At 41.5% G+C, this 27831-nt stretch overlaps 1 protein-coding gene across 4 annotated transcripts in view; it reads right to left on the bottom strand.

The window, feature by feature from the left end:
• The window catches only part of Zeb2 (zinc finger E-box binding homeobox 2), a 131296-nt gene that overhangs the window by 60013 nt on the left and 43452 nt on the right, over positions 1-27831 (bottom strand). The window lies entirely within an intron of this gene.

The following is a 27831-nucleotide window of genomic DNA, read 5'->3' as shown; positions in this document are numbered from 1 at the left end:
GCAGGAAGAAAGGGTAAAGTGCCATCGATGTGGGACTCTTAAGTTTACACCTCTGAACAAAAAGCAAAAGGCCTTGAAGAAAGGTGAGAAGCTGACATTTTAAAAGAAGCAATCTCTAATGAGAAGAGGTGGGACAAAGGTGCTTAGGACCGGCATGCATCTTAGAGAATTTGGCAGGACAAACTCGCTGGCAACGATGGTGTTTGTAGATGGAAGTCCTGAACACAAGAGTTGAGCACTGTGATGGAGTACAGGAGTAGGCACCTGGGAGTACTGTGCTCCTGGTGGAGAGGGTGCTCCTGACACACGGGCCCTTTCGAGTCAATGCTAAGGTATTGCCTTAGCACATTTCTGTAAATCAAGGAGATTACTTGGCAAGGCTAATAATACAAGGGGTCCTGTTGACAAGACTCCAAAAGATGTGGCTTCCACTTCGAGATGTAAGATGGTGAGGAAAGTGATGCTGCTCCATATTTGAGAAACATCATTTATTTTCAATTGCTATTTTTAGGACAAAACACCTCAAACAGTTTTTGACAGGAACTTTTTAAAAGCTTCACAAACTACTTAAGAAACAGGATTTCCAAAGCAATTACAAACTGGACAGAAAAGGACAAGTCTTATCATTACATTGTAGACACCATCAAGGCCCCATCAAGAGTGGACAATAAGAAGGAGAAAGTAAACCTGGAATTTCCCAGGTACCATATATCTTTTTCTTTTTCTCATCCAGAGGCCATTTGCCATCACTAGAACCTCTCATTGCTCAAAATAAATACACAGACTTGGGTGTGTTCAAGGATGAATTTTAACCTATGCACGCTTCCTGTTGTAAGAACCTATGGTACATACTTTCCTTAAACCACACCCAGTGTGCCTCTGCTGTGTTTTGATTAATAGTGCAGTTCACTCTGGAGAGCATGTCCTCACACACAGCACATGATTCTGACTGACACCATGTGACTGTGATTCGCTTGTAGTTTGCACAGAAAGCTTCAGTCTTGCTCAGAATGTAGGGTTTTTTGCTTGAACACCAGATTTTCAAAGTTAAGAAAGAAACTATGAACTAATCCCATATTTATGTGAATGCACACATCGGTGTGCTTGCCTACACCATCACAGCATCACACACACACACACACACACACACACACACACACACACACACACACTACTAAACCTGCCTTCAATTAACCAAAAGCACAATTTTGCCCTGACAGGGAAGATTTCATTTGGCCCACATATGACTAGGGAGCCGATTTCATTTCCTGTAAAAAAAACCCCCTCAAATGCCACAAAGTTACCTGACTCAGCTGCTTGTAGAAATCAAATTCAGTCAGAGATAACAGCTAATCATTTGTCACAGTAAGAAGCAATTCCCTGAAATCGGAAGGGAAAACCTGCCGCTTCAATCCGCAGGTCTGTCAGATTGCTAGAAATTACATTCTGCTCTGACTAACCTCTGCACTTGGATTGCTAACAACACACAACCCGCTCTATCAAAAGAGAATATCATACAACCAGGAACCGCTTCTGATTCGCTCTGTTCCAATAACCTGAGAAAAGTTTATGGACATGCCTTGCTGCCTGGACCTCAATTTCCACCAACCTGCACACTGTTTTGAATTTATAGCGCTGCAGACTCATAGTAATATAAGGAAAATTTACAGGCTGGCTATCTGCTGCTTCATTGAAAGAAAATTAAGAGTTGGCTTTATAATGGCACAACTGATAGCTGCTTTCTGATGCTTTGAGGACGCATACCCCTTGGAGGTTTCAATTAAAATGCCAAAAGAGAGAAGGAAAATTGATTAAGTCTCAAAATACAATTTATACATATATATATATTTAGAAATATTTCCCAAGAGGGAATAAACTTTATATTCTCCTATGTAAACACTATTTGTACTGTACATATGTTTAATAAAAATGATATACAACTTCTTTATTAGATTTATAATTTGCATACAGGTAGTAAATATAGCATTTGGGTGAAAACGTTTCTCTCTCTTTCCTTGGCAACAATGAAGTATCAAGCGAGTATGGTGTAGGAAGCCAATGTTATTACTCAAAGTAGCTTATTCACCTCCAAGGAGTTACTGCTTTCAGTATCACACAATCTTAAAAAGAAAACAAAATAAAAGCATGCAAAACCAAGCACAAACAAAAATCAAGGTGCTGTCTTCTGCAAACAACACCCAACAACAAAAGCACGGCCACATTGCTATCACCATACGTATCACAACTCTCTTCTATAACCCAAAGTTCAAGACACTAGACAGCGCAGAAGCTGCCTCAAACACTTCGTCTATTCCAAGATTGTTTCATTTTCAAGCATTTTCTTTTCCACAGTTGGACTCGGCTGAGGAGGGAATGTGAGAAGTGACTCCTAGTTTCCTCCACCTTTGTCAAACTGTGTCGCAACCGTGAAGTGATTTTAACAGAGTTTATTTACCTGGGTGTTTCCTTTCTGTTGTAGTGGGTATAAAAGAAAAGGAAATAACAGTTTAATGTGTAAGTAAAGTGGGAAGGAGATGGGGACTGCTCCAGCGCTGGCCAGGAGCAGACCTAGTCAGCCATCAGGATGTGAGACTTTTGAGCTTAAAAAAAAAAAAAAAATCATAAATCCTTTCTTTCATTTCAACTCTCCTCAAGCAACTGCAGTGGGAATTAGACAGGTTTGAAAGATCTAATTTCTTTCTAGGATCAGGCCTGATGGCTTCTATCATGGCTAATACTGACTTAAATGGGGGAATTTGTGCAAATTCTTCAATACGTGGCATATTTGATTTTTTAAAAATGTCCTTGACATACATATCCATAATCAACTAATAGGTTTGGTTGGGTTGCACAGCGGACTTCCCTGAAGTCACTCTAATACGGCCTTCCTAGATCAAAAGCAACCCCTTTGGCCTTCAATCTGAATCTTACATGTCATCCATACTGTGGCCAGGACCTAAACTCCAGTATTGTATGAGTACACAAACAAGCAGGCTTCACAGTCCGATGTCACCCAGACAGAGGGACTGGGTGCCAAGCTCTCCTCACTAACTGCTCTCTCATCTTGGGCCAGCTCTGGGATCTGAGAAGCCGCTGTAGTTAGAAAGAAATCACCTGACTGTGAAGTTCCCTCGTGTCTATTTTCAATCACTATGGTCACAGTCATCATGAGTCAGGGTTCCTCATAGTGACCCTGGCCGGTACAGCCTCCTCTTAGAAGTGCAGGATCTCGCTCAGGAAAATAACATGGAGAACACACACACACTCTCATTCCTTGAAGATTTTCTCATTTCTGGAGTCTCATGTGTGTCGTGTGTGTGTGTGTGTGTGTGTGTGTGTGTGTGTGTGTGTGTGTGTGTGCAGACAGTCTCTCTGTGTAGCCTTGACTGTCCTGGATTCACTTTGTAGACCAGCCTGGTCTCGAACTCACAGAGTTCTGCCTGCCTCTGCCTTCCCCAAGCACATCACCACGCCTAGCTTCATGTGTGTCTTAAAAATCCTCTTGGACAGGACATACTCCACAGTTGAGCGGGGTGTGGGGGGCTGACTTTCACATCAACTCTGGTGCCTCATATTTGACCATGTCCTCTGGATGGGGAGGCCTGGTGCCACTCAGAGGAAGGATAGCAGGCTACCAAGAAGAGACTTGATACCCTATGAGCATATATAGGGGGAGGAAGCCTCCCTCAGTCACAGTCATAGGGGAGGGGAGTAAGGGGAAAATGGGAGGGAAGGAGGAATGGGAGGATACAAGGGATGGGATAACAATTGAGATGTAATGTGAATAAACTAATAAAAATATTTTTTAAAAATCCTCTCGCTCTGTGTGTGAGTGCATTTTGATAACATGGTAAGAACTGTATCTGTGCATTAATCTACACAGAGCACTTTGTGCTCCTTTTCTCTTGGTGGCCAGGACAATCCCACCAGGAGGGACAGAGTATTGTCATGGGTTTATAGATGAGTTCAGAGAAATGGAAGAAAAGTGCCTCTCCCTCAAATTAGCTAATGTTGTAAGCTGGACCTGAGTACTGCCTCTGAAGTACAGATTCAAGTCAAAACAGGATCTGTGACTGCTACATCGCAGAGGACGGCAGCATAGACTTAGAAGAAACAACTTTGGAAGGGGGCAAGAAGAAAAGGGGGAGAACTTCAGATAAACTCCACTGCAGCGGAAAGAAAAGGAAGCTAGGCTTAAGGACGATCATGTGGGCAGCGCGCTCCGCATGTTTCAGTGGGGGCAAGCTGCTCCCATGATTCATTTCAGGACATATGCTTATCTTGCTTGAGGAATTTAGAAACTTTAATAAATCGATTTTGCTGTTGTTGTTTGTTTGGGCTGGAGAAATGGCTCAGCAGCTAAGAGCACTTGCTGCTCTTGCCAAGCACCTGGGTTTGGTTTCCAGCATCTACTTGGTGGCTCACAGCAGTACACATACACACATACAATAAGAACAAACAAATCTGAAAGAGTTTTAAAACTCAAAGATATATGATTATCTTCCACCATATTCATTCTCATCTCCCAATTTATCTGAACATAAATTCAAATGGATTCCATAGGTGTATAGACATCAGGATAGTAAATAACTTACCTAAGTTTTCTTTCTTTTTTTTTTTTTTTTTTTTTAATGTCTCAGTTCACAGTTCTTTCAGGACTCGAGGCTAGGTATTCATTTTACAATTCCTTTCTGTGGGTGAAGGCATTATTGCTCAGCAGAGCTGGATAAGGCCTGGGTCCTACCTCCAGCACTAACAAAACCAAATTTTTCCTTCTTTGTGACTATGCAGTTGAAATACAAGTCGGTTAGTTTGGGGACTGAATGTTCAACATAAAATACTACCCAGCCGGGCGTGGTGGCGCACGCCTTTAATCCCAGCACTTGGGAGGCAGAGGCAGGAGGATCGCTGTGAGTTCGAGGCCAGCCTGGTCTACAAAGTGAGTCCAGGATGGCCAAGGCTACACAGAGAGACCCTGTCTCGAAAAAAAAAAAAAAAAAAAAAAAAAAAAAAAAAAAGAAATAAAATACTACCCATGGGAACTGGGTGCCGTGCTCCATACCAACTCGAGGCTGACTCTATTTCCCATATTCCTGAGCTATTTTTTTTAGCCAGGCAAATAAATTACTTATTTTATATATTTATAATTGAAACATAAACTATGAATAGGAAGAAAATGTGAGATGTTCTTCAGCTGTCATGTCAGCTTATTGAACCCGCTTGTCTAAGAGGGCTTTCAGGGGCTAGGGAGATGGCTCAGTGGGTGAAGGCACTTGCCTTCAAGTCTGACCACATGAGTTCACTTCCTGGGACATGCTAAAAGTACAGAACCTACCCTGCCTTGTCTGCTGACTTCCATGTGTGGATACACAAATACACAGACATAGAGAAATGAAAAAACAAATCTAAAAAGGAAAAGAAAAGAAAAAAATCCCAAACAACAAAGAATGATTTCACAGGAACTTACTGTTTTGCCCACTAGTGCAGTTGCTGCCACTGTCTATGAAGTATGGATGTTAAGGAACTTGAAGTTAAACCAAAAGGTCTTCAGTTTAAAATTTTGTTTGCATTTCAAGATATAGGAGACATACCAACACTTACATTTTCTGAGAAAAAAGAAAAAAGGAACAAACAAACAAACAAAGAACAAAAGAAAAGAAAAAGGAAAAGAAAAGAAAAATCCTGTCCATTCTGAAATTTAAGTAGACAGCCCTTGAAAGATCACTGGGGAAAGTCGGTGTTTTCTCAGGTTTAACTAAATAATTTATGCATACTTTCACTTTGGCATGATGAAGCAATTTTAGCCTTTAAAACCCACAAGTACTCAAGAGGGAAAAGGTCTGGTTCCTGCAACTTAAATAATTTAAACATCCAGGTGGAAATGCTTCCAGCAGTTCCCCGTTTTAAGACAAAGGAAGATGACTTGAGAAATGTGAGATACCAAGGGAAAAAAAAAAAAAAAAGAATTGATAAAAGACATAACCTCGGATGCATTTAATTTAGATTGGAAATCCTACTTTTTCTTTTTTTATGATGGGCTCCAGAGTGATGATGAGGCATGGGGTGAAATGCCTGCTGTCCTGGGGATTGTAACAAATAGACACATAGAAATGTTGTACAAGCAGAGCCCGGAGCCAAATGTATATGTACATAACATAACATATACAAATAGAAGTATTTGTAAAGGCTACTGCAGCCTTATAACTCCTCAGCCCAGGCCGTATACACGAGGTGCCTAGCAGAGATTTCAGAAGCAGTTGTAGTAAAACACACTGTGCTTTAATCTCAGGCTTCTAGCTTATATAAATACGTACGTCTTTTGATACATAACTGCATAAATTAGGATTAATGAAGTGGCATTAGATGCCATTTTAGGACCTAGAGCTGCAGGAGAGGCCACTTGAATCTTCCAAAATACTGGAGGAGACTTTAAAACTCAGGTGTCTAGTACAATGGGCCCTCTGAGTCCACAGCCTTTGGCCTTGTCTTAGATTTCAGATCTGCCATGGGGAAATTTTCCCTCTCACTTGCAGGTCTGTAATGACCTGTCAAAGGAGGTGGGACTTGGAACACTCACAGTAAAGGACAGCTATCAATCAGCAGGTTTTGAGGTTACAAGTGTTTCTGCCTAGAGTATTTTAATTTGCTGTTTTTATATCTATACTACATCCAGAGTTGGTGGCACATGTAAACATGAATATCAACGAAGGTACAAAATATGATAACAGGTAGAGCTAAAAACAACTAACTGCCTTTAGAGTTGACCACGATATATGTATGAAGGGTAAAATAAATATCACTATGTATATATTCATTTAAGTGGGGGTTAGACTTCACTCTTTAAGAGGAGCACAGGTCTTCAAAATGTATGTATGTATGTATGTATGTATGTATGTATGTATGTATGTGCACCATACACATACACTAGGCCTGGAAAGAGGTCCTGCAAGAGACAGCTGCAGTTGGAAGGCAGAAACCCTGCAACAGGTCTACACCAAGGCTGCTGTCCTGATGACTGCATTCTGCAGTCAGTGCTTCCCTCTGTTTTTTGTGCTGGTGATGTGGGTAAGGGCCACCTAAGTGCCATGCACCAGAGATGTAGCGTGATAAGAGCGGACTGAGTCATGGACACATCAGTGCTACGAAGGGATTTAAGAAATGGTACTCTTGATAGCTACATGGGTTCCCAACACTGATCGCTATGGCTAGGAATGTGAGAGAGTGCATGGACAAGAATGGGGAGACTGGTGTGTGTGGGTGGCTGTTGTTCTTTTATACCCACCTCTTCTGTCTCCCCCTTTCTCTCTCTCTCTGTCCCTCCCCCTCCCTCTGTCCCTCCCCCTACCCTCCCTCACATCATCCATCAACTTTAATTAAGCCACCCAAACTTGTAAGCATGGGAAACTTGGAAAACTTTTTGTTAAAAGTGACCTTGCTCTCAGGGTTTGCCCTACAACTTCTCTCAGCTCCGTGGCAACGCTGAATATCCACTCCTTCTCCGAATCTCAGAATGTGGCACCTGGTGTAAAAAGACATTTCCAAACTAATCTGAGGTATGTAATACATGAAGTCCTGTGTCCGAACAAAAAGGAACATTCCTTTTAAGGAAAAGAACCCTTTCTGTAATCTTGCTGGTTAGACTTCTTCGCTGTATTATTTTAAGTCAATTAATTCAAATTTTAAAATAATGAAATTACTAGCAGAGACTCTAAAACTTCTTTTACTATATTAAATTGGGCAGATTGCTTCTCTCCTTCTAATTATGAATGTTGCAGTTACAAAGGAAACTGTCATTTTGATAGAGCAAAAGACAATCTGTCTGCCAAAAATGTCCAACCATAATTCTAAAAAAAAAAAAAAAAAAAAAAAAAAAAAAAAGCCACCGGCATGAGGAACATGCTACACTGTTTGATGTACTGTCTTATTGGAAATCTAATTTGCTTTCAACCTCTGAGACAACACATAAGTTTGTGTGACTAATTTTTTCTTGGAAATATGAGTAATTAGAATTAGGGGCCATTTTCATAGCAGGAGTGGACAGGTTTTTAAAGAAATTCAAAGTAAGTGTTATAGTTATTTGCTTTGCCTTTTTTATGGCACTCCTAAAACCAAGTAGAAGGGGGTGCTGGGCTTTGTACTGGATAATGTGACTCCCCATGTAAATTGTGAGCGATTGCAAAGTACGGAAAGGTTTATTACCTGAGGCGAGCCCTCCCAGAGCTCTTGGAGTATAAAAGCATTAAGTGTGTGTTCTAACAAAGTCATAAAAATCAATAAACAGGAACCCCCCACCTGTGCAATGGCCCTAGTGTTAAGTTTTATACGTGTAGTAATAGTACATATCAATTTTCCCTATCCTTCCTACACTAGCTATTACAGGGCCTACCACCACCGGAGGCCAGGGCTGCACCGTTCACCCATCCCACAGAGCTGTCTACATGCCAGGCCCATTGCATCATTGTCAGTTTTATCCTGTTTGTAACTGGACAAGGCTGTGGCCCTCACTCTGTACACCCACTCAGTGGCACACGATTGCAAACTGTGTCCCTCTGTGTAAAGGGCTTACATGTCCTTCTGAAAGAAAACCAGAACTATTAGCCCAGATGCAGGATACTTGCACAGGAGAAGGGGAAAGCCATGTCGTTTCCACTGACATCTGACCTCGTCCAACTGCTGCAGGCTTATCTACCAAGATTTGAAAAAAAAAAAACATTCTGGAGAAACAGTTGGATTATCAGTGTCCACAGTAAGTATTAAAGCCCATGTCCCTTAAAAACCAAAACAAAACAAAACAAAACGGAAGATTCAGAAAGCACAGGTCACCCTCTTCCTACACAGAGGGTGACATATGCTAAAAATTAGGCCCCAAGGAGTCAGCATGGTCACCAGGCTACAGAAATAACCACTAACATCACACTTATTTCATAATTAAAGGAAATCCTCTCACCCCACCTCCCCATTTTTACCAATAAGGCAGAAAACATGACTGAATGTGCAACCTTTGTACCACATCCACTCTTAGCCACCCGTTAACCTACACAGGGTGAGGGGTGGGGGGCAGGCCTTAGTAAACCACAGCCACTTGTTGGTAAGGAGATCCAATAACATCATGGAGGGGCATTGCACTGGGGACATTCTAAAGAAAAATACACACACACACACAAAAGAAAAAAAAAAAAAACCTGCATTTTAATTATAATCCAGAGATAACCACTCCAAAGTAATGAGAGACATTTGAGAAGAGCGCCTCCATTCACACACAAGGCTTGGTAATTTTTCTTTTCTTTTCTTTTTCTTTTTTTTTTTTTAGTGGTTCTAATGCTTATAGTTTTAATAGGCCTGAGAAACAAAAGAAGGCTCTTGTTGATGACTCCTCTTCTCTCCTCCCCAGGAAAAACAAAACAAAACAAAACAAGAGACCCAGGACTTTTATCTGTCTGAGGTTGCCTTTGATAGTGCTCACAGCACGGGGAGTGCCACTCACGGATACTTAAAGCTGTGTCATTTAGGAGCATAAAAATAGAATAAAGTTGTTCGGTAAATGAGAAATTATGATACAACTCAAGTGCTATGATATGAAACAGGCAAAAAAAAATGAGCCATGCTACAATTTTTTTTTTCCAGAACAGCAACAAAAACATATAGAAAATGGCAAACGCATCTCTAGCTCTCTGCCTCACGAAGATGTGCCTGAAGTTTTTTAAAACTATTTTCAACGACATCTATGAGGATAGTGGTGGTGGAGGTGATGGGGAAATAGGCGTTTCTAGCAACTCAAAGGAAGTGAAGCACTGCAGTTGTGAACAGCTGGCATACAATAGATAATTTAAGGGAAAGTGACCCTCATGTATAATTTTTAACTGAAGAACTGTCAGGCCCCATTAGTTCCAATAGGGCCTGCCAGGGCCAAGATTGGTTTATAGGAGTATTGTATTAGCACTGCTCCTAAGGACCAGCATGAAAACATAATATGGGGATTTGGTAAGTTCTGTGTTTTTAAAAATTGTACACATTATTTGTTACACTGACATCAACGCTTGCTGCCTATGTGCTCAGATGAAAAGCACAACAGGGTGGCAACTTCCCCGGTAAACAATCTGTGAAAAAGCCCTTCTGAGCAGTTTGTAGCTGCATGCTGAAGTAGCTCCCGAACAGTAAAAGGGAAGCGCAAATGGTGGCCATTTTAGGATTGTCCTCGGGTGGGTGGCGCTGAACGCTCAGGACTAAGAGGCCTCAGGGAAGAGACGGGGGCAGAAAGCAGACTCATAAACCCAGTCAACTCAGGGTCTTGTCAGAGGCATGAAAACTGTCAGCAGTCGTCTGTGAAGGATGCAATGAGTTCTAAGTGGGGGAGGTAACGTGTGTTTCAAAAGTCATAGTCAAAGTAAATCATATGGAGAAAAGAGGCCACCTCTCCCTTCTTAGGTTAAAGACTGAAGCCTTCTTGGAAGCAGAGTTATCTGTCTTAAACACCTGGTAGGTAGGACCACCGTCCTGTTCAAGAGACTCACTGGAAACATGGATGGACTTGAAGTAGGGTAGATGTTAAGACTCAGGCACAACTTCATGGAGGAAAAGGCAGTGTAGGTGATATGTGCACAAAAGGCTTACTTCCCTGCATGCTTTCTGGAGCTCTACAAATGGTGGTTGTATCTGGCATCTGGTAGAACACACTGTCCTTAATTTTATTGTGTGATGCTGTGCTGTTTAAAGGCATGTTTGCCTTACCTCTGTGTCCTAAGGGAGAACTGCTTGATAGCGTCATGTTGTTCTTTGGTGTAAGTGTTTCGGGGAAGTTTGAGGCAGTTATATCCCAAATTAATGGGATTCTTGGCATTCTCTCTCCCTTTTTAATGTTGCACTGCTGTGGGCTTAGTCTCTTTCTTTCAGTGGTTTGTCTTTTCTACAAATATGAAGTAATCAAGGCGATATCTTTATACATTTAAATCTATGATTTTGTTATCCGGAGAGGCAACTGTTCAATTCCATAATTATAACCACTTAAATCAGAGTCACTAATTAGCTAACAGGGCTGATCTTTACAGGTATTACAGAATATTCCCCTCTAGACACTATATCATAAGCAATCATTAGGGTGGCCATAAAGGGCTTAAATACTAATGTATTTTTAAAGTTCTTTTATAAACTAAATAAGCAATCAATGCATATTAATAAACATAATTACATTTCTGGCATCTGTCCATTCTTTGGACCCTGACAGCTCCAGAAAGCACATCAGCAAAACTCACTGGCCACAACACAAAAGTGAGATCACCAGTGGTAATCCTCTCAACGACTCCTCATGTGTGAACCGTCCTGATGCTGCGAGGGCGAAGCCTCTGGAGTTTCCATGGCCTCTCCTACAGATGTTCCAGGCAAAGGCTCTGACACATAGTTCCCACTCAAAACACTACTTTCAAGTGGCCATAAAACAAGCCTTAATGAGGCGGTAAACCTATTTACCTTTGATTAGGTGAGCAGCTCGATAAGATAACACGGAGAAGTACTTTCTACCGAGTAAATATCCAGAGAAACCGCCAGCCGTGACCACTCTATTGAGATCCTGGAGGTGAGCCTGGATGCTCCAGGAAGACCTTGCTTATCCCTTAGAATCTCGGAATTGGCTAAGACAGCTTTGCCAGCTGACAGAGCAGCACGTAGCAGACACTTTTACATCACCAGTGATTTGGTAGAATACTCTTTTCTCTGGCACACACCTGTAACTCCACCTCTTGATTAAATAGGGAACCACGAGCTCAAAAACAAAACCCATGAAGCTCAAAAAAAAAAAAAAATCCTGAGGATGGAAGGAAGGTGGTAGAAAGGTGCATTGCTAGACCCTCAGACTCCGTCACTCACAACACAACACAACAGTGTGCTGCATGCTAACTTCTCAGTGAAGCCAGAATACTTGTGAAAACTGAGATGGTCATTACCCCCATCTTCGTATGCCCCAGGGTAGTCCTGTTTGTGGTCTGTGTTTGACTGTCACTGGTCTGTGATTTCATTGTTGTTTTTAACGAACACACTGAAGCAGTTATGCAGTGGTGTCCATTTTCTTGTGTAGTAGGAGCCTTGAATCTATTCCTATGAATATAAATTTGAATATCTTACTTCCTTCTGATAATAAGACAACAGGCACCCATTGGGAGCACTATACAATAAAGCGTCCACTAATCTCTTCTGTCCTTCCTGCATGATGGCCTTAGCATATTCTCAGTAAAGGGAAGGCCACTGGATACATGTGAGAAGACTCTCATCATCTGATCCTCAACAACACCATAACAATTACTCCGAGCCCGATAAACAAACATATAACTTAACATTGGAAGAAAAATAAGGTCAAAACAGCAGCCTACCAAACCACTTGTATGTGCTCTAAAATATAGAAAATATGAATAAAAGGCAACTTATTCAGCATCTCTTGTACATATTTATGGTTTAAAAATTACTCAAAGTTTATGTCCTGAGGTTGCACCTACAGAAAGCCAGATGTGCCTCCTGCATGTGACCTAAGACAGGCCTAGAGCAACAGCTAGATAATTTCTCGCTCTTCCTCTACACCGTCGATTGCGGCGGCTTTCTGAGGTGAGAGAAACTGACAGCAGTAACTCTCCAGGGCAGAACTTTCCAGTCAAGTGGATCAACGGACTGAAAATCTCTTATGAATAGTCATTAGGCCTTCATTACAAACCCCTCAAAACCCAGTTCTCTTTTCGCAACCAAATGCCTTTTGTCATCTTCACAAGGTACATCATTTAATTACCAATTGATTTCTTTATATATGACAACATGTCAGATAGCAAAATACAGTGTATCTCCCTTAGGGGAGAAAAGTCTGTTAACTATCAGTATGCTGGATTCCAGAGTTATCTGAGAAGCAGGCGCCCTGCATGCTATTTCTTCATTCTATCTATTTTTCCTATCAGCAGAGTTTCTTTCTGTTGAGAAAAACTAATAAAAGGAATATTTGAGTTAATGAGCGTCATGACGGTGTCTCCTCGTAACCCGAGCAGCGTCAAATTAGCCAGAACGTGTTTTAATCTTTCTCTATATGAGAAATGGGTTCTTGACAACATATAGGGGGCACAGAGTGAATTCTAAAACATGGCTGTATAGCGGGCCACTGCAGCCTAGATTTCTATATGAAAAGTCAAGCAGTTGTTCTCATTGTCCAGGAATTCCTCAGCCTCTGACTTCTAGGGCGCAACTGCAGCCTGGTAATCAAGCCAGAGCCGTATTAATAAGCTGAATAACAGAGAATCTCAGAAATGTACAGGACCGTTATACCGTAACAATAAGACCTCAAATGGAGTAAGCCAGAGCAGAGCTGAAGGTGGGCGGCTGGGATAATGAGCCAGTGTTGAGGCAATGCGCTCCATTGTGTGGTGGTGTAAATGCCTGCTTCTCTCATACACAGAGGCCACAGTACATGAGACCCAAGTGTTCTCAGAGTGTCACTGTGGCTGGCTGTGCTAGAACCTGGCACGGATGGCACTGAAAGCTGACATTATATTTCAGGATGCGTTGCAGGTGTGCAGGCCTGGGAACGTGCTCTAATTACATATTTTCCTGTGGTGTAACAATTAAGGTCGCCAAAATAATTGCCCGTTTCTTAATCCCTCTCTAACAAGACTGACATAAGGAATGGCTTATTTTTCTCTGATTGTTTTGAAAGTGTTCCTCAAGATTTTGGTTTTCTATGGAACTGCATAAAACTAATTCTTATGTTCAGATGTGTGATTATTCCCATTGTTAAAAATAAAAAACAAAAGACCCGTCTTTGAATTGTGATAAACTAAAATTATAGAAAAACAATGTGAACTATATAACCTGGTAGGTGGCTTAAATATTTTTTTTTTAAAGAAGGTAAGATTTGCTTTAAAACCCCTGTTTTCACTTTCCAAACTGCCCACCTCATGCAGAATGTTAAAATATGTAGAGGAAAGAAAAGGAGCAGAGCTTAGGAAACAGACAAAATAGGTTAACCTTCACTTTCAGTGTTGACTTTTGACCTCTTCATTTTCAATTCTAGGCGGGAAGGGAGACATAGATTCCATTAGGATTGAGTTAAATGTGTGTGTGGCACCACTCCCAGAAAAAAAAAACCTCAACGTAAAAAATATTAGATGCAGTTTCTAGTGGCTCCCAGGTTGCCTACGCCACTCATGAATGTCAGAGAAGGCACTCAGTTGACTAATAGCTACCACAGTGATCTCCACACCTCCCCCTGGTCATACCTTTCCGTAGTCCCTGCACCACCTGACCACCATGTGAAGGGTCTGTTTCCTAAGCTCTACTCCTTTTCTTTCCTCTACATATTTTAACATTCTGCATGAGGTAGGCAGCGTTTACCAAAGGTATCAACCGCCAAGTTCGTAAGGTTTGTCTTCTTAACTAAAACCTATCTCTTTCATTAGCTGTCAATTTTCCATTTCCGTTGGGTCAATTGGGCTGAGCTTGTTTAGAGAATTCTGCAGGAACTAACCCATTCTCGCTGCCTTACTTGCAAATCGGAAGACACTGGGTGATGGTTGAGTACTTAGTGGACAAACTGAAGTCTTGTCAAGTGCTTTGTGATTGAACACAGGCAGAAGACACAACTAACAGGGTGAGGGGGAAGCCTGAGACCAGAACATGGCAGTGGGAACAATCAGAGATGATTGTATCAGTAATGGAGACTTTCAAGGAGAGAAGTTTGGAAGGATTGAGGAGAGGTATAGCAAGTGGAACAAGAGGAACATCTTCCTGCTGACAGGCTGAGGGGAATGAGAGGAAAGGCCTAAACGACAGAAAGCAGAGTAGAGGGTCACCAGCAAAGAAACATGGAGGTGCAGAAGGAAGGAAGCTTGCATCTGTTTGTGGAGACAGTGACACAGGCCTCATACAGCTGGGAGTGTCCCAAACAGGCCCATTTTTAGTTAAGACTTCTTGCAAAATACAGAGATTAAGAAGTATCTTCAATGACTGTCATCTGGGTGCTTGAAAAACCCATCCTAGTGCCGGTTAGAAACCAATGCTCTCTCCTTTTCTTATAGCTCAGGTGTTAACCAGTGCTGTCTGCCTGAAAAGAGGGCTCTTCTTCCAAGACATGAAGGGAAACATTGATTCGTGTGTGTGAGTGTGTGTGTGTGTGTGTGTGTGTGTGTGTGTGTGTGTGTGTGTGTGTGTGCATGCGCTTGTTATTGGCAACATGACAAGGAGTGAGAAGAGACACTCCTTACAGCAGTTGTGGGGAGGGAAGACCTCACAAGTGGGGTGTGCCACAAAAAGTCGCGCCATGTCTGGATGCAGTTCCCAGTGCCAGCAGATCTCTCTCTTCTCCCCGCGCCTCCCTGCTAGAAGCTGCACTCCATAGTGACTTTAACTAATGCTTGCCCCTTCTTAGAGTATTGCTAACTGTTCAAACAAGTATCTTCGAGTCCCTCCTTGTACATACACTGAATGAAGGGCTTACCTTGAGCACCACTCTGTCATTCGACCAGCCCCTCTCAGCTAACTTTTCTTGAATACATACAGTGTGTCATATCTGAGCCCTTCCAAGCTGCTCTCTCTGACACCGATACATGAGGCTTTATGGGAGGGACATAGTACCTAGGCAATGGTGAATCGCTAATAGTTTAAGATAAAATGTTTTAACTATAAGCTTTAAAAGATGATTTTCCTGGGACTGGAGAGATGGCTCAGCAGTTAAGCAGGCATAGTGCTCTTAGAGAGGACTGGAGTTTGGTTGTGAGCACCCATGTCAGATAGCTCCCAACTGTCTGTAAGCACAGCTCCAGCGGCTTCTGACTGCTTTGGCCTCTATTGGTGTGGGCACCTGCACTCACATGCTCTCCCCACACACAGCCACATAATTAAAAATAACAAAATCAAATCTTTAGCAAGATTTTTTTTTCCTACAGAAAGGTCTGGTCATTAGTGAGATAAGTTTGTGGGAGTTTTTGTTTGCTTATTTGTTTGTTTTTGTTGTTGCTGTTTGGACGCTTTTTAAAGCAACTGCAGTTCAGTGGCTGCCTCCTGGGCACAGCTCAGTGGCACACACTGACATACCATGCATAACCATTTCTGAGTGGTATAAATGCCATCAGTACAGAGCATTCACAAACACTCAGTGTGCTGATCTCCGGAGTTTCTGCAGACTCCCTGATAGACACTGCTCTGCGATTCCACACTGCACCACAGCAGGCTTTCTCCCTAACCCAATTTCCTTGACCTGTGTTTTCCTTTCAACCAGACTTCAGAGACAAAGACAGAATAGTAAATTCATTTTCTTAGAAATACACCACCAGGGTTTCATTCTGCGTGGCTGCTCCTCACTTCCCCTTACCTGAACAGTTAGGTTGAGACAGGGTAGCTCACTAAATAATGTTTTTCTCATTACCATTATTACTTCAAAAACGACCATTAATTTACTCTTTGGCTTTCTAAGTAGGAGAAACATCAAAGAAACTAGCTCCCCCTAATTCAACTTTCTTGAAAGGTAACTGATTTACAAACAAATTACTTGGGCCTTGTAAGGAACTGCCAAACGTGTCTGCTCATTTGATACATTTTCAAGGGCTACAGTACTGAAATGGAACTGTAAGAAGCTCCTGTGTGATCCACAAACAACTTCACGCTGTATTACACGTGCATCAGATACTGAGAGCAAACTCCGAGTTGCAAGCAACCTGTGATGCAGAATGCTTCCTTGGCAACATCAAACAGCTCATTTAAATTGCAAACTTTCCAGTCACTACTCACAGGTGATTTTGAAAGTTCATTATAGAAACTAAATAGCATCTTCTCCATACTTTGTTTCTTAAATCACACATACATCATCTCTGAAAGATGCTGTTTAATGCCTTTCTCACAGAAGCATACCACCTTTGTTAAGAAATTGCCTGGGAGACTAAAAATGTATTTTAAACAGGCCTGAAGCTTAACCAAATATCCTAGCTGGAGTGCAAATAGTGCTAGAATTCTTGGCTAGGAATATCCAGGATGGACTTTGCCATGAATAGAGATCACATGACAAGTATTTGGAGTCATAACTTTACAGCATAAGATGATCAAAGCCGAGTATTAATACATTATTTTATCATCTCACCTTCTAAACAATATTTCAGTAGATTTCCTTTCACACAGTGATATTTGTAATAAATGTTCTGCCTTTGTTTTAAAGTCAGTCTGTAGAAAGATGACATCAGCTTAGCAAACAATAAAGTGCCTGTAATATTGTCTCCAGAGGGCTGTTACATTTACTTTGTAGCAGTAAAATTCAATTTTCAAAAAACACTACATGAATGATGTTAGGTTATTAACCCTATCACCACCGTAAAACATCATTATTGTGTGCAGAATGTAGGTCACAATCTAGAAGCTATATGTTTCTTTTTTGTCAAATAATCCACTTAAACGTCTTTTCTCTCCTCAGGTTGGGGCTGCATCCTTTCTTTGGGGGAAGAAAGCCTTGCAGCACTCTCTGCAGGCTGGAGAGACTCCCCCTCACTGTCGCCACAGCTCAGCTTTGAACCCAGCTTCTCAGGCTACTTACTACCAATGCCTATTGTTCTTGAATCGGAAATTAGCATATCATATCTTTCTCTCTCACACATGGTTCAGTTCTAGGACACGAAGGAAATAGGGATGTGTGTCCTATTTCAAAGGTAGAATCCATGTAATTTGAAGACCTTGAACACAGATGCTTATTTTTTGGACCTTCGAATGTTTCAATTCTCGGCCTGTGTGACTGTGACAGTAACCCGATGCGATGTGAGGGACAAGAACCCCTCCTGGGTAGAAAGAAGGCCATGCAGGCGCACTCACGCCAGAAGGCAAAGAGTTAACTGGTTAAACTTCTACATACCTCCCAGGAACTTTCCAAAAGCTAACAATAAGGCAAAGAAGTGCTGGTTATCCATTTTTTAAAGGGATGGGATTGGTTTTAGAAGAAAGGAAAAGAGGATCAAACACCTCAGTGCAACAAAAGGTTATGTCAGAGGGCCCTCAATCACACTCCGCCTTCCAGTATACATCTTCCAGCCTTCCAGAGCAGTCACCCTGGCAGCACAACTAAAAAGTTCCTGACATGAAAAGACCAGAAAGCAAAGGGACAGAAGTAGTTATTGTCACGCACACCCTCCCTCCCTCCCTCCCTCTCTCTATCTCTCTCTCTCCCTCTCTCTCTCCCTCTCTTTCTCTCTCTCTCTTTGCCTCCATCTCCACCTCCCTTGGCTTCTTCCTCTCTGCATGATACTTTTGCAGTAGAGAAAAGTAATGGCGTGCCTGCACCGTCTGAGGAGAAATCCCCTAGATGGAAGCCACTCCGAGGTGGTGGGATAGGCCCAGCGGACTTTCTGTAAGAAACACCTGATGAATTAAGAGATTGCCTATGTTCTTTAGAGGACTCATCTGACGTTAGTCAGGGTAATTATAACCCTGTAAATATGGTCAAGCTTGTCTTGAAAACACTTGGATTTTTAAATTGCTGTTGTTTTCTTCCCAAATTCTGTCTTCCCTGCACAGTGGATGGAAGTCATTTGCATTTTCTGTATTGAGTCTTGAGGTAGCTTAACAGCATGTATGCATTTTCCCACTAAAATGTAAATTATTAACAAGTTGGAGTTTTCATTTGTTTTATCTCCTGATGTGAGATCTAAATAAGTATGCGCAACACTTAAAATTCTTACCATTTCTCTACTTTCTAAGAAATTAATCTCATATATGCCTCACAGTACATTTTCATATACATGACATATACCAATGCTATGGGGCAAATATTAAGCTGAGGAGCCAAGCTAAATGCTTTGTGGAGACTTAATCAAAGTATGTTAGCCCAGAGGACTGTTTACTAATGTTTTCACCACCATCACCACCATCACCACCAGCAGCATGGTCATCATCTTCTTCAAAAGCACTTAGGCCTTCACCATTACTTGGTGACATCAAGCATGTTCAATCAGCTTCCATCTCAATGTCTAAGACGAAAGCTACTTTTATGAACAGGTTATAGAAACCCAGTCGTGCCAGCATCACAACTTACACTCAAAGGTCAAAGATTACACAGTATGTTAGAATTGAGGGGCTATGATGGCCAGTTGCTTTTGGTGATGATGGCTAGGAACATTTAAATGTGTTGATGATGTGCCAGCAGTGTTCCAAGTAAATTATCTCATTTATCCTTCAAAAATAATCATTGTACAGATGGGAAACTGAGGCACAGAGATTTTAGGTCGTTGGTAGCAAGTAATGAAGCTCAATCTTCTGACCTTGGACGTGTTCACAATGGTTATATTCTAGTACATAGGGAAGGGAGGGAGAGAGGGATCAGAGAAAGATGGTTTCAGGATCTACCACCTGGAGGTGAGTTTCAGGAACCTGTGTAACACGAAAAGGCTTCTGGATCAAGACAGAATGGCTGACTAAAAAGTAATAGAAGAACTCTCTCTATAAGTGACCTGAGGTGTCCTGTGAAAATGGTTTAACCCAGAAAACCCTACAAAATCACTCAAATTAAGAGTTTCAAATCTTCGTGTTCACTTTAAGAACGCCCATGACATTAGTCAAGTCATCAAGGGTATGCATATTTGAGAAGCCACAGAGTATCTGAAAGATGTCATTTTAGAGAATCAATGCTTGGTGTCCTGGCACTGTCACGTGGAGTCAGTGGGTACACGAAAGCCAAGCAGTGGGGCTGGACACAGGGCTGGTGGCCCAAAAAGAGTGAAGAATTTTGCTGCAAGTGCTTAAAAATGCAGAGTGATGCTGCAAGTTTAGATGTGGATTCTCTAGCCACTGGACAAAGTTTTAAAAAGCCAGGAGAAGGAGGTTGCACAGATGAAAAAGATATCCCAGATGAAAATGAAGAAATGAAAACTTATGACGTGGAAACAAATTCAGCATAAAAGAAATGCAGAAAAAGGTTGGTTGTTGTTGTTTTTTTAAGTAGTAGAGAAGAGTGGAAAAGAATGGAAACAACTAGGAGATTCCTGTGTGCAAGTGTCGGACCTGCAAGGTGAAGGTAGGAACCTACTCTACAGAGCACCAGGCCAGAGAGAAAGAATGTTCCAGACTAGGAGATAGGCAAAGGAAAAAGAAGTTCATCCCTGTTACTGAAGCAGCCTCTTGTCTGATACATTCGAAAAGAGAAGGCAGAGAAGGCTGTGAAATCTCAGGAAGGCAAAGCCAAGGCCTAGATACAGACCACAGCCATGAGAAAGAAAAGGAAAAGGGTGGGTTATGGAAATGCTGGCAAAGAAAAAAAAAGTGGCAGCTACTGGGAACAGACTGGATGTGGGGAGTGAGACAGTGGTAAGACAAAACTACAGGGTTTGCAGTTGGGACATCCTTGATAGGGTGGTATTTCCCACTGCAATGGAAAGATGGGGCAGACTGGGAAAATGAGTAGTTTTATGCCATTTAATTTGCCAAAGCCAAGGTCAGTACGTTTTAAGATCTTTTCGTGGGGAAAATGGTATGAGGCCCTAAAACATGGTTGGCTTTACTGGTGAGTGCCTTGACTTAATAGAGGTCAGTGGTCTAGCAGTGGAATCGGAAACTGGCAGTTGCCTGGTGTTGGGGGCATCTGATGGGACAGCAAAGAGAACAGGATCTGCACAGAATATCAACAAGGTGATGCAGAGGCCGAGGAACAGGGCTGTTATTGAAGGTAGGGGGGGCATGTAGAAAAGTGGATGTCAGTTTTTCAATCATGGAACAGGGTGAAGTGGGTAAGAAGAGACCTACAAAAGAATTATACTCTGCCCCTCATTCTGGATCTGTCTGAAATGACTTCAGAGACAACGACGCCTTGATTCATGGTTTAAATTCAAAGCAAAGAGAGTTTAAAAAATAATAATAATAATTAGGCCACAGATTTGGGTGTGGTGGCACACATCTTTAATCTTTGCACTTGGGAACAGAGGCAGGAAGATCTGTGTGAATCTGAAGTCAGCCTGGTCTACACATTGACTTCTAGGACAACCAGGACCACAGAGAGAGTCCCTGTTTCCAAGGGGAGGAAAAAAACTGGCTGTAAGGGTGGGTAGGGGTTGGGCATACAGATAGGCGGCAGGAATAGCTAGCTTAGTTATGCTTCAAGGCCTGGGTTTTGAGCTCTAGCCCCAGGAAAAACATTGGTCTTTTCTTTTTTTTCTTTTTTTGCTGTTAAAAAAATTCCTGAAATGTTTCACCCACTTTCCTCAAGTACTATTTCTAGAACAGAAGAATAAATATCCATGTAAGAATAAGGTTCTCCCCCCATGCTCCATCTCGGGCTCACCCATGTTTACAAGCATGTAGATTTGTAAGCAGCCTTGGCTGGGTAGTGGTGAGCAGGGCCCCTCCTGAAGGCAGAGCCCTGGGAAGGAGGGTATTATTTCAGCTGGGAGAGAGAGAGGATCAGGGCCCTGGGATGAGGCTGATTGATTCAGACCAGATGGGTGGCCACACAAAGGTGTGACAAAAATAGAAACACATTGCAGACATTCCAAGCACTGTCCTCCTGGCCAGGAGGTGGTCACAGTGCTGTTCCCTTATCTACCTCCTAATGTGAGCTCCAATCCAAGAATGTTACTGCTGCTGGCTCTGCTCCTCCTGCTAGCAGCCTGGCTATGGGACATCAGTCTTGAGGGGCCACTTAAAAGGCAGAGTGGCCATTGTCCATGGTCTTCTGTGAGTAAAACTGAAGAGAAGCACCGCGTTTGCTTCCTAAATATGTTATTATTTTAATTCCTTCTTATCCATGAAGACATAGATGTCAAAGCTGGTCTCTGTTACTGGATCTTAGGAGACAAGGGCAGATTTCTAAGTGGTGGCAGGACCGTAACCATGGCTTAGACATTAATTCACAGAGCTTACACATCATCTAGTAGCCGAGACCTCTGATATGGGTTAAAGAAGACTCTAGCCATAGTTCTCCATCCTCAAGTGTTTCACTAGGCAACAAGGCCCTACAGTAGATAGCTATAACCATTCAGTACCCTGGATCATTGTCATTCAATGTTTAAGATTTCTCTTGAATTGTTTTGGTTTTCATGTTTAAAATGTAGTAAAATTCAAATTTCTAGCCTAAGGTAATTAGTAACTTTACAAGGAAAAAGAAATATAATAATTTATTATAAAAAGCACTTTCTTACTTGAAGGGAAATTCAACAAGCATGGGAAATTTTCCATCATTCAAAACTAAAGTATAGAAATTATGCACAAGTTTGAATATTGATCAAAATTAGAGGAAACTCCAAAGGCCTTCTGAAAAATAATACAAAGCCTAGAGAAATGATGCACATTTACTAACAGCTGAGCAGTGTCTCAAAGCACAGGACAGGCCTTGTCAGAGCAAGAATGAGGCTTTTCTCACTTGGTACCTCAAATGCCCTGGCCTGTTCTGTCCCAGCGTGAAGTTTTAGTTTATTCGTTCTCACAAAGGCCTGAAACTATTACCTACTTGTTATAAACCGTCTCAGATTTCACTGCTGTGGGTTAACCATAGGTTCTGATTGACATCTCTGGCTCTCCCCCCACATGGCTGTGAAGTTCACAAGTAACTACCTGAAGGGCAAGGTAGCCAACTTGCTTGCACTTTGATGTCTGTTTATAACAAAAAAGGCCAATCCTCTGATATAATTGTGAACCAATTACATGTTGAGGGAGTTACTATTCAAGTCAAAGAGTCCTATCTATGTTGCTTTTCTTTCTATAACATTGTTGGCCCCTTGGTCTCATGACAGCCGTCCAGAGTTAAGACTCCACAGTAGGAATGAGAATACAGCTCACTACTCAGGTGTCCTGGGTTCAATCTTCTGTACTAAAAAAATAATACACATATATAAAAGAACAAAAGAAAAGATTGTGCAGTAGACTTCTCCCATACAAGTATTTATTCATTTCTTATGTCATAATTCCTGGAAGTAATGTGCTATTGATAACTCTTGAATTTGTCCTGCCAGTAGGCTGGCTTCAAAAAAGCATTATTTCTGTGCAGGTTGAGATTAGCATATGAAAAATGCTTTTAATTTGTCCACTCTTAGACCTACCTATCTGTCAAACCCATACATGTGACAGCAGTTGGGTTTAACTTATCTCTACTACCTCGGCGGCAGGTTTTAAACAGTCTGTGGGCTGTTAGTTATTAGTCAGCTCAATACATTTAACTCCCTTTGTCAAAATAAAACTCAATAAGAGCACAGACACAAAATAATGGGGTCTGTTTCTGAACAGAAGGAATACCATGATCATCTCCATGAGTCTGTGAGATGGCTTCCTTTTTGACACAAAATAAAGCAGCCAGCGCAGAGCAATTCATGGTAACTGCTCTGTGAGAGCCTGTGTATCTTGCAGTGTGGCCCTGGTTTACACAGTGGCCTCTGTAGTAGCACCTAACACCAATTTTGCTATATTGCTCATCTTTTATTATGGGGAGCGTACTGTTTTCACCTGTGCCACTGGGCTTGTGCAAACCACAGCTCCACAGGTCTCACAGAATAAGGGGGAAATGAGAAGTCTCCATATTGGCATGACTGTGGATCTTTACAGGTCCATAAGTGGCAGGGCTCCTGTGTGGCAGTACCTACCAGGAAGTGAGCCTAACGGGGCTAATGCAGGCCAATTTGAAAGCAGCCTTGTAGCTCAGCGCACCCACTCACTTGTAGAGAATGAACGTCAAGCACGCGTACACAAGTTCTATTTGAGCTAAAGGACAACTGTATGGAGAGTAAAATAAATAAATAAATAAATAAATAAATACATAAATAAATAAATGTTTCACCTTTCAAACTCGAAGATTAAGAACACTGGGCACCTTGCCCTCAAGGGAAGAGAAAAGCTGAAGGCAGTGTCCCCGAGACTAGAACAGGATGTGAGTTCTCATAGGAAAATAAACCAGTTTGGTCTTCACCCATCTAGCTCAGTTTTTACTAAATTCCCAACTCAATCGCTGCTCTCAAAATTCAGGAATTTCATGTACTGAAAATACAAATTCTTCACTAAGTTCCCCAAATACTTCAATGGATACGTAGACCTCAGGGGTCCAGTGCTTGATGTATTGCATATAGATTTAACACTACCTTTAACATAGTCAAAAAGTTCCTGTTTTGGACTATGAAGGAAGCAGACAGTAAGTTAGTGCAATGTCCAAACTTGACCTATTCAGATCATTTCAAGCGTTCAAAGAGGTCAGGAAACAAAATTTACATATCTTGGGTAAACATGCTCTTGAAAAATAAGTTGTCCGGTAGATGTGCAGAACCTGTTCATCCCCTGTTGGTGTTTTCACTGGCCATAAGAGCTAAGAAGAGTACTTTAAATCTAACTCTACAAAAATGGGCAGTACTGAAGAAAATGCTAGCACAATTCTAGATAAAATATACTGTTGCGAGGCTGAAAAGTGCATGCAAAGCAAGCTGCATTATTAGAATGTTTAAATATTAATTATACCGCTGTGTAGTAAAGATGATCAAGTACGAGTGTCAACTAATTTCCTAAAAGCTGCAACGTTTACTTTCATCTAAACTTCCTTTGTTAAGCTAAACTACAAGCCCAGCAAGTTTAGTCTACTTGAGTGTGTTTATTTTTATTGGTTTCTGCATAATTTTTTTCTACCATAAACCAACTTTAACCCCTTTTCTGTAATCTCTGCCAGTATAACTCCAATAGCACATCATAAAATTCCTATAATTCTTCAAAGCCACGGAGTTGGAAAGGAAAAGCTTGGGCCCTTTGTAACAAGCGCCAGCTACAAGCTTCAGCCAATTACATTTAACTCTTGCAGACCCCCCCTTTTTTTTTTAATTTCTGAGTGAGCAGATAAATGTATAGGTTCACGTTTTGTGGTCGCTGTGCTTCCAATCGTAAGCATCCTGCAATTGCTTTTAAGTGTGAAGCCAGTTGCATTTCAGGAGGAGTACCGGAGTGGAGGGAGTAGCTGGCTATGCTAGCTCAGGAGGCTAGGCTGACAGATGGGGAGGCAGATGTCCAGAGCCATAGAAAATCGAAGACTTCGTACCTTACAACCTTCGCGGACGGAGATGACATGGCTGAAAGCTGGACATTGCTCGCAAAGTCTGGGGTTTGGGAGAGTTCAGCAGACTGCTACTTTTTTTCTCCTCACTCCTTTCCCTAGAATGAATCTCTTGCTCTCTGTCATTCTAAAACAGCTACTAGAATCAAGCGGGAGACTCTTAAAAGACAAAGGAAGAGCATGTGTGGAGAAAGACACTGGGGTTTCATCCCGTCACCCATGGATGCCCAGCCAGGGTTTCCCACCTGAGACAGATTGCAACTCATGTTCAGCTCACTCATGCACAAGAAGCAATACACAAGCTCAGTGTAAAGCCACTTTAAAAGCTCATCGGGTGCATACTTTACTTGTACAAAATACCTTATTCATGACGGAACAGTGAGGGCCTAGGTAATTACTGGAATCAAGGTGGCCTCAGAAGTGTTTAAATCTGCAAGGACACTTAGAGCATGAATAATGCAAAATAATTTGCATCTAAATTTTTTAAGTGTTCTTTATTCAAAACTAAAATGCAGTTCCGATTAAAGTTTGATGAGTGAAAGCTGAGCACTTCTACCCACTGTGAGCCGTCTCCTATATGTGGAAATTATTTCAGACAGTACTGAAGGGAGAAAGAAGTTTTGCTCTTTGCTGTTTTAAGTTGTGATTAAGTTGCACTTTTTAGCTGAACTTTCTTTACATGTTTTGGTGGCTACCAAGTTGTTCTTGAGCTGGCTCACTAGATACAAGTCCAGATTTTAATCCAGCCCTTTAGGAAGCAAAATGAAGCCATTTTTCTTTCTGAGACCCAGTAATTTGCCAAACAAAATAACATTTGGATCCAAAGCTAACGCAACATGACTTTCTTTTTCTCTCATCTAAAATTTTTATTTTAATTGCTCTTCCTTTTCTATCATTAGACACAGAATATCTTAGTTTTCTTTTATTTAAAAGACTTAGAATATTCCATATTCTCATAATAGTATTTATGCTGCTGTAAATATATAGTATTTAACATGCCATTGTCAAAACTTTATGGGAAACCAAGCACTGTTGGTGTGTTAACCTAAACTTCTGGAAGGGTATAAAATTGAAAAGCTAAAAATCAATTTGAAGAAGTCAAAGATAACTTTGTTACAATAGCCTAAACGTTTATTATTATTGTAGGAAAGCTTTTCTTCATCTACTTTCAAAAGCTGAACATTTTGAAGATGATTTTAAAGAAGGGATATAGTCAGATCAAGTTACATGTCTGCTTTTATAAATTTTCATAATAGTAGTTAAAGAAGAAAAGCAAACCAGAATTTAAAAGTAAACATTTTTCTTTTTTACTTTTAGTTGGTCAAATAGCTAGAGTCCATTATTACTCGACCAGCATGGCCAGCCATTCCCAGAATTTCACAATGCTTGCATTTCATTTGATTTTTTTGCCAGCAGCTGGAGAAAACAATTTAAGAAACTGTCATTGTCCCTTAAATTATTTCCCTGTAAGACAGGGAACTTCAGTGGCCTGTCTGTTCTACCTGAAACAGAAGAGAAGCTCACTGAGAAGGCAGGCCTTCCTTGCCCAGTTCACAGTGCCCTTTGCCTGGAGCAGGGCAGATGGAAGTCCTGGCTGGCTGGCAGCAGGCATGACCTTCCAGGTGAATTTTCAAGGTAGCCCACTCTGCAGTGCACAGCACCTAAACTTTTAAGACTCTTGCAGGGCAAAATGATTTTCCTGCTGCAAACCCTTATAAAGTGTAAAGACTCCCAGTTTATTGCATGCTCCAAAGCAGGCTTCCACTATATTGGAATTTTAGATGAGTGTGTTTGCCACTCTTGGTGTGTATGTTACTTTTTTTCTTTTTCTTTCTTTTTTCTTTCTGGGTTTTGAACAGTGAAAACATTTTAAAACTCAATGAACAAAGATTTTCCCCAGTAACAGACCCCCTGCCCAGCAGGTCACCTATCTTTGCGACAGTTTTTCTTTTCCCACGCTAACCCCAGGGCTCATTTGCATAAGGTCTCTGTTGTGACAATTACTTTCAGGTGAGCTGATTTCTATGCAGCTTGCCCAAGACGATGCACAGGCCCTGGGCCTCCCTGATCCGAGTCCTAATTGCGACTGACTGGCACCAGACACAATCAACCTCTTGATTCAGCAAATTGTCCAGCTAGGAGCTTGTTGCGACCTTGCAAAGCACAAATCATATCATGTCAGCCCAGCCTATAAGCAACAAATAAAATATACTCTGAATGAGCACAATAATATATTTTAGGTCTAGTTGACTGAATACAAATGAAAGCAACAGGATTTTCTTTTTTTTTCCAGAATGGTACTTTGTGTAACTTTCCATCGAAACACAGGAACGTCCCTGTATTTAAATTCTGTGGTTCTACACCCCTGTCACCTGGGACAAAGTCCCTCAAGGTAAAGTAACTGGTTGCTTTCAAAACTCCTGTTAGCTTTGTTGCTGTGGAAATAAGTCATATGCTCTTTCATCATCTACAGGGTACATCTATGTGCACTTTAGCAGCATTCCCAGTAGTTCCCACTTGACAGAGGGGATTGCAGAGCCAGTGGAATTTCATATCTTTGTAAAACAGCACAAGTTAGGAAAGGACTTTTCTTAATTCTAGGAAGTCCAGGGCAAAGGGACGAATGACTTAGCATTAAGCATGAACAGAATGTGTAAGGACAGTAGTTATTCCTGAAATATTGCCTGCCCACACACTGTCTGCCACTCTGAACTTGGCAGGCATATATTACATGTGGCAGCTCCCTTTAAAATTCTCCGCGCTCTAATAGTCTGGAATTCTGCCTGCCATCCCATCGTCTCACCTAGCTACCTGCCGGTCATCTCTATTTA

The sequence above is a fragment of the Acomys russatus genome, chromosome 24, assembly GCF_903995435.1.
Source record: "Acomys russatus chromosome 24, mAcoRus1.1, whole genome shotgun sequence".
NCBI lineage: Eukaryota > Metazoa > Chordata > Mammalia > Rodentia > Muridae > Acomys > Acomys russatus.
This window is presented reverse-complemented; position numbering and strand designations above follow the sequence as displayed.